At 43.1% G+C, this 7,931-nt stretch overlaps 1 pseudogene; it reads left to right on the forward strand.

Annotated features, from left to right (window-relative positions):
* The first annotated feature begins 1,749 nt into the window (after window positions 1–1,749).
* Window positions 1,750–2,733, forward strand: LOC131400337 (glyceraldehyde-3-phosphate dehydrogenase-like; annotated as a pseudogene).
* Window positions 2,734–7,931: the final 5,198 nt, after the last annotated feature.

The raw sequence follows: 7,931 nt of genomic DNA on the forward strand, positions 1-7,931 counted from the left end.
TAATATGGAGTAGGATGCTAAATGACTATGAATTCTTAAGGTAAAAGAAGAGAAAATTTCTACTTGCCCTGGGCTGCTTCTAACTATACTCCAAACTCCTGGCGATATTTCAGTTGGAAAGTTAGAGAAGCAATGCAAATTATGGCAATGAAGTGTTTGAAACAAGAGAAAAGTATGGCCAGATTTGCATTTTAGAAAGGTCACTTTATCTGCTACCGGGGAATGCATTGGAAGAAGGTGAGTCATACAGACAGGCCAGTTGGGAGTAATAATGATAAAAGCCTATACTAGGGAGAGGAGGGATGGAGATGAGAGATATTTAGGAAGTAGAATTGACATAGCTCAATGAATGACTAGATATGGAGAATGAAAGAAAGGGAGCTATTGATGACGCCAACCATGTTTCTGGCTTGAGCAGCTAGTGAGTAATAAAATAGAGAAGTTAAAGGATTTGCAGAATTGGGGAAGGAAAGGGAAAAGTTAATTCAAGTTTTCGAACATGTTGAGTTTGAGTTGATTATAGATTTCCAATGGATATGTCTAGTAGGCAATAGTAAATATACATCTCCAGCTCAGTGCAGAAATCTGGGCTGGTAATCTAGCTTTTGACATTGTAATTATGTTGGTGGTCATTGAAGCCATAGGCGTGGATGAGTTAACCCAAGGAAAGTGAGTAGAGTGACAAAAGAAGAGTTTGGAGATGAGAAACCTGGGAAACAATGACATTCAAAGGTTTGGTTGAGGAGGAGGAGCCTGCAAAGGAGGCTGAGAAAGAGTAATCCTAAATGTAGGGGGAAAAAACAGGAAAGAATACTGCCATGGAAGTCAAGAAAGAAGGAAGTTTTAAGTAGAAGGGAGTGGCCAACAATTTCAAATGACAAAAAATAAAGGAAGGTAGTGACTGAGATGTGTAAATTGAATTTGACAATTAAGAGCGGACCTTTAAGTAGTTTCAGCTAGATTGCAACAGGTTGTAATGGGTTTGGAGTTCCCACTGCAGTGAGATAATGAAATGCATAGGATGATAGCTCGTTTGGGGGGAATTTTTGTTTGTTTCTTTGTTTGTTGTTATTAGAATAAGTCTTGATCATCTTTAAATACTGAGGGGAAGTAACTAGGAGATTAGGAAAGATTAAAGGGAGATTTGAGCAAGAGGAAAATTAATGAAGATCTCAGAGCATATGTGAAGGGGTGAGATCCAGATCACAAGTAGAAGGGAAGAAGACAAGGATGGGTCTAGATGTAGGTATATTTGTCACCATGTCAAGGGAGAAAGTTTGGAGTACTCCCTCTCCCAAATGGCCTTTATTATCTTGGTGATAGAGGAAGCAAAGCAACCTGCTGTAAGAGTAAGGTGTAGATAGGGTGGAGAAGAAGTCTGAGGAGAGTCGTTAAAGTTTGTAAAAGGCATTAAAGGGATGGGGAAAGTTACTGACTGAGGCAATATGGAGGGATTTCTGGGTAGTGTTGTGGTTCTAACTCCTGAAGACTAAGCTTTCACAGGAACCTCAGTGTGGTTGTGTGATTATTTCTTTCTACGCTGAGCAACCTAGGCATAGAAGGAGAGATATGATGGCCTGAAATACAACTTTGTTCAGTGAATAAAATTTGCTGACTGCTGGGGAGCAATGAAGTCTCATAGCCCAACCTGTTATCTGACCATTAAAAATTAAGTGGTTCACTGTCTGTTCCTCTGTGCTCAGCACATAGCTGCACCATTTTTGGCAGTGCCAGCCACATTCCAGAAACATGATAGTGAAGATAGGAATAAACAAGTTTGGCTGTATTGGAACCTGGTCTGAAGGCTGCTTTCATCTGTAATGAAGTGGATATCGTCATCATTTATGGCTACCCTAGCTACAGCATCTGCATGTATGATTCCACCTATGAAAAATTCAACAGTACTGTCAAGGCTGAGAAAGGAAAGCATGCCAATGATAGGAATCCCATTCCCATCTTCTAGGAGTGAGATATTACCAACATCAAATGGGATGATGCTGGTATTGAATATGTTGTGGAGACCACTAGTCTCTTCCCACTCTTGGAGAAGGCTGGAGCTCACTTGAGGGTTGGAGGATCATCATCTCTTCTCCTTCTGCAGCTGTCCCCATGTTTGTGATGGAAGGGAATCATAAGAGGTATGACCACTACCTCAACATTATCAGCATTGCCTCCTGCACCATGAACTGCTTGGCACCCTGCTCAAAGTTATTTATCCATGACAACTTTGGTACCATGGAGACACTCATAATCACGATTCACACCACCACTTCCTCCCTGAAAAATGTGGATGGCCCCTCTGGAAAACTATGGCATGCTGGTCATGGTGCTACTCAAATCATCATCCCTGCAAACATTGACACCACCAAGGCTGTGGGCAAGGTCATTCCTGAGCTGAATGAGAATCTCATTGGCATAGTCTTCTGTGTCTTTACCCACAACATATCTGTCATGCATCTGACATACATTCTGGAGAAAGCGGATAAATATGGTGACATCAAGAAGGTGTTAAGTCAAGCATTGAAGGGCCCCTTGAAGGACATCCTGGCCTACACAAATGACCAGATTGTCTTCTGTGAGTTTAACAGTGACGCCTATTCCTTTATCTTTGATTCTTGGGCCAGCATTGCCCTCAATGACCATGTTGTCAAGCTCATTTACTGGTATGACAACAAATTTGGCTACAGGAACCACATTGCAGACTTCATGGTTCACATGACATCTAAGGAATAAGAGCCCTAAATCAATACTCCCAACAACAGCACAAGAGGAAGAGAGAGGTCCTCAGTTCTGGGGAGTCCTATCTCAAATCTACCTCTCAACACATTGAGAATCTTCATTCTCAACATGAGTCCTATCCCATGTCCCCTAGAAGAAGGATACCATCAACATAGTATCCTATACCCAGTAGGGAAAAAAAATGGGGTGGTTTGCTATGAACAAAACTTTGAAGCCAATTGCCAGCCAAAGAGTATCAGGCCCTGCAAATAATAGCTTTAGTGCAGGTACCACTTGGACACGGAATAGAAATGGGCCTTAGCTCATGGTCTCTAGGCATGGCTGTTAAGGCCCTGTGGAATATATGGAGACACTTTCCCCTTTCCTTCTTTGTGTCATTCTATGCTATATTTTATTCCTCTACTGACCTACTCATAGGGGTTAAAGCTGGCTGTCCATGTCTCTTTAGCCACTAGCACCCCTGCAGCTGTGACACCATCATGTGTCACCTTTTAACCCAGTAGATCATGATATATGTCACAAGGTGCAAAACCTAGTTATTCTAACCCACTTAATAGTGGCAATTGGCCCATTCAGGCAGAGGGAGGATATTTCCCATGTGGGCTCTCTGGGTGATAGGGAAGGCTTTTTTGTGTGTGTGTATATAGAGGCCGGGGGCTTCCTGTGGGCTCCAGGGGTGGTCTTGAGGTCTGGGACCCCTCAGGCCATATTTCTGTCCATGCGTTTATTTGTGCATCCATTAAGAATAGCTCTTAGTATGACCAAAAAAAAAGCTGTTCCTCAGCCCCTCACCAGGCATTGGTTCTGTGGGAGGTCTATAGCCAAGCACAGAAACTCTTTCCCAAGATGGAGTTTAGGGGACCTAGTGAGTATAAAATGGGAGCCCAATGAAACGTGGGTCTAACATAAAGGTTTTGGAGTTAGTCACCCTGGCCATGGGCTCTGTAGGTCATGAAGAATATCCTTAAGTTCTCAACTCCCCCATTGTATTATGCCACTAAGCTCTATTCTTTTGGGTTAAGCATGTCTCTCCCCCCGCCCCCCGAGTGTTGGGGAAAATGCTTTTTAAAAATACAGAGCTAGAACAAGAAAGGAGTAAGAGGGAGTGCTGGAAGCTTGAAAGAGAGCTGGAAAATGTAAGTTTAGGCTGATGAGATCAAAACTACCAACTCTGGGAAGGGCTGGCTCAGAGCTTGCTTGCTTGCTCTCTGTACTCAGTGTGAGGGCTTAGGCCAGGGAGCATCTGTCAAACCCAAGAAGGTATAGAACCACAAGTTTCCTTATACTTGTCTCTTCAGGATGAAGCTGGATATTTGTTGAGCAGGAAGCAGCTTGGTACATAGAAAGAAGTAATTTGGGACTCCTCTTAGGGAAGAAGACAAGACCTGGGTAAGCCATGGGCTTATGCTGGCCTAAACTTCAAGTATCTTTGGGCTTTTAGCACTGTGAAAGGGGGCAGCTCCTGAGAGGGGAGTGAGGGAAGAGAGTGGAGATCATATGTTGTTAATTAGAAAATAAGGAATGAGAAGAATGCCATGCTTTAGCTTAAGCTCTCCTTGTAGGTTGATGGCAAGCCACATGTAAAGTTTAAGATGGGTATGTTCAAACTCATCCTTCTGCCCCACTAAAACAGCTTCCGCTGTGTGGTAAGAAGCAGATGTGGCAAAAGAACAAGATGTTTCAGGCTTTGAGTTTCAAAGGAATAAATGGAAGTAAAGATCTGGTCCTTTGGTTTTTCGAACACTGAAGATTGAAGGGTTTGTGGCTCTCTGGGGCTGTATTTCTCAGCCTGAGTAGGGGCCCTGTTTTTTCAGGTGTGACTATAGGAGGGAAAAAAAAAGAGAAATCAGGTTGGGTAGGCCCTGTGAGGAGAGAATATGGGCTTTCTCACGTACAATGGCAGAGATAAGTGGCTATTCCTGGGTCTGCCAAGAATCCTTGGGTATTTCACGGAAATTGCCACTCAAGACTCCCAAATGGGACAATCTGCAAGTCTCCAAGCAGACAGAAAGTGTCCTCCCTGGATTGAAGGCTGCTAGATACCTAGATCTCCTCTGGATAGAAGGAAGAGGGAAGACGCTTGACTGGGTATGCCTTTGCCTGGGGAGAATATAAGGAATTTTAATGACTTCCTGTGTAAAGTCTTAAGGGGCCTTGGGTAGCCAGTATAAACAGGAGGCATTTCAGTTGATTGGATTTATGTTTCTGAAATAAGGAAACAGGCCAACATGGTCCTCTGTTGAGCTCTGTTCCATGGGACTGGAAGTTGGAATGCAAGGAGATGCAGCCTCAGATTTCATCCTGTTATCAGTGGCCACTCTGTCTTTTTAGCTATTTACTCAGCTACTTAAAAAATATATATGTATAAGTTGCCTCCATTCTAGGGGAAGTTGAGAACTGAAAGAGAGTCTGGCTTCTATGAATGGAATGACTAAGTCACAAAGGGATCTCCTTCAAACCTGGAACAATACTTCTATAAGTACAGGGATTGGACTGTATGGTGCTGAACATCCATTTCAGAAGATCCCTTGTGTAAGAAGCACAAAGGGCATCCAGGAGCTTCCTTTCTCCATTTGCTGGCCAAGTCTCTAGAGTCTAGACCATTTTATCTCACACTCATTTTTACCTTGTCTTGTGCAAAGAACTTGACGCTTCAAGTTAGCCCTTGATTCTAGCTTGGGCTTTGCCACCAAGTAGCTGTATAAACTAAACAGTTCACTAGATAAGAATAGCCACCATTGATTGAATGCCTTCTTACTACATCAGTAACTACATCACTACACTATGCTAAGTGCCTTACATAGATGATCACATTTCATCCCCACAATAGCCCTGGGAGGTACAGACTATTATTATCTTCACTTGAGGATGATATTGTTCCTCAGTTGAGAAAACTGAAGTTTAGTCATTGACTCAAGGTCAATGGCTAACCAGTGACAAAGTCCAAACTGGAATCCAGAACTGTCTCCAAAGCCCATGGTCCTAAACACTACAGTGGACTGCCTCCACCCCCATACACACTGTACTCTTTGTGTCCTGGGTCCTTGTAAAATGGGAACAATACCTTGAATAATACCTAGTCTGCCTTCTTTACAAGGATGTTTCAAGGATAAAATGAGAGGATAGCTATTCCATTCCATGAACATTTATTGAGTGTTGTGGACGAGGCATTGTTCTAGGGTTGGGTATTCAAAAGTAAATAAGATGGGGTTCTTTCACTCTAGGAGATTATCATCTGCATATGAAACTGCCTTGAAAAACATTAAGCACAATACAAGTGCCAATTTCCTATGATATACTTTTATGGCATGTACAGTGAAGGGAAACTAATAGCCATAGGTACAGAACAAGCTAGGGTAAAAATACCACATGGCTTTCAACTGCTCCCTACAAAACTTTGCAACCAACTGTTGCCAATCTCCATTGAGAATGAGAGGAGAGGAAACAGGCAATAATTTGAAATGTGACCATAATGTAATGTGACTGCTTCCTTTTCACAAGCATATTAGGACATGCATATCTAAAGGAGTGGTGTCCCCTTCAGACTAGCACCTTGAAAGGCTAAATCCCTGTACATTTATTGCAATGATGTTGCCATTGCTCAAAACATTTGTTGGAATGCCTCTTTAGTAGTAGAGTTCAGAGCCTGCAGCACATTCTTTTGAATATCCTCAGTGTTGATAAATCTTTGTCCTTTGAGGGTGGATTTGATTTTAGCAAACAGCCAAAAGTCACTTATAGCCAAGTCTAGAGAATAAAGTGGGTGATCAAACTCAGTAATAGAGTTTTTAATTAAAAAACAGCCCACTGTCTCTCTTCTCCATTCCTTTCCCCACCCTACTTCTCTCTACCTGCCCCTCTCTCCCTCTCTCCTGCCCTCCCTTGCAAGTATGACTATGAACCATTAAGACCACTTTTCTTGCATGGTTCATAACCTAGTGCAAACAGGTTAAGTGAGTAAAAGTCACAAGGTAAAGTAAGAGGTGAGCTAGGATTAGACTCTATGTCTCCTGCGAATCACAGCATAAGAAACTTCAGCTAACAAAGAAACTTGATGATGACAAAGGGGCCTAATTAATGGAAATGGATGAGTGAAGGACCATGGGCTCTTCATCGCTGAAGGTCTTTCCAAATACCTCACAGAGGACATAAGTATAGTGATGCCTGATGGCAGCAGGAAGGTCCTGTGATTTGGTACTTCTCTCCAGACAAATCCAACTGGTGAAAGGCCGATATCTCTGAAAACTGACTTTCCAAATAGAGTATAAGTAGAAGAAGGTAAGAACTCTCTATTTCCTTACCCACTCTGGAAACAAAACAACAACAGCAATACTGTAGGAGAGCCAGAGCTGTCCCTGAGCACGATTGTGAAGGCAGGAAAATATGCATCCTTGGCAACCACTTTTCCAAATCTATAGCCCTCCCCCATCACCACCTTCTCCCTATTTCACTATTCTCCAGTTAGAGAGAAGTGTGTCTGATTAGTGCATTCACACAAAGGGGTTACACAGACCATCTGCATTTCAGAAGAAGGCTACAGCATTGTAATTATCCCAAAGGAAAGGAGACCAAACTAGCAGAGGCTTTTGATGCATTAATGAGGGGATACTTTTAGGCACGGCAAGGGTCTGCCCAATGACCCCAGAGAGACAATATCCATCATTCCTGTGCATGAAGTTATGGAGTGAGCTCTGCCACAGGCTGCTTTCCCTCAAGTGCTGGCTAATGTTTGAAGAGCTGGACTTTGAATTACAGAATTTCAGAGCTGCCAAAGCTCTTAAAGAGGAGGCCAGTCCCTCATTTTGAAAACTGGGGCCTCAGTAGGTGTGAGGAAGAAGCAGGGGGAGGAGTAGCCTGCTCCCAGATCATATAAGGAATTCTTGGCCCTGCTGGGGCTAGAGCCCAGGTCCTTGTCTTCCCACCACACCAGAGCATTCTGCAGTGAACACCTGACCTTTTCCAGGCTTCCTCTGGCCAGCTGTTGTTTGCAAAAATGCCCAGGTCCTCATTCATTGTACCCCGAAGGCTTTTTGAAGTGGGTCAACACTTTCCATGCTAGTTTCCTCTTGCTATTGATACAAGAAGCTCTTGTGTTTCTCAGCAGAGGAGTTAGTGAGAGAAATGTCAGAATCCTGTGCCCTTTCCAGAGGCCCAACAGTGTCTCTCTTTTGAGGACAAGCAATCCCCTTGGG

Source organism: Diceros bicornis, chromosome X, assembly GCF_020826845.1.
Source record: "Diceros bicornis minor isolate mBicDic1 chromosome X, mDicBic1.mat.cur, whole genome shotgun sequence".
Lineage (NCBI taxonomy): Eukaryota > Metazoa > Chordata > Mammalia > Perissodactyla > Rhinocerotidae > Diceros > Diceros bicornis.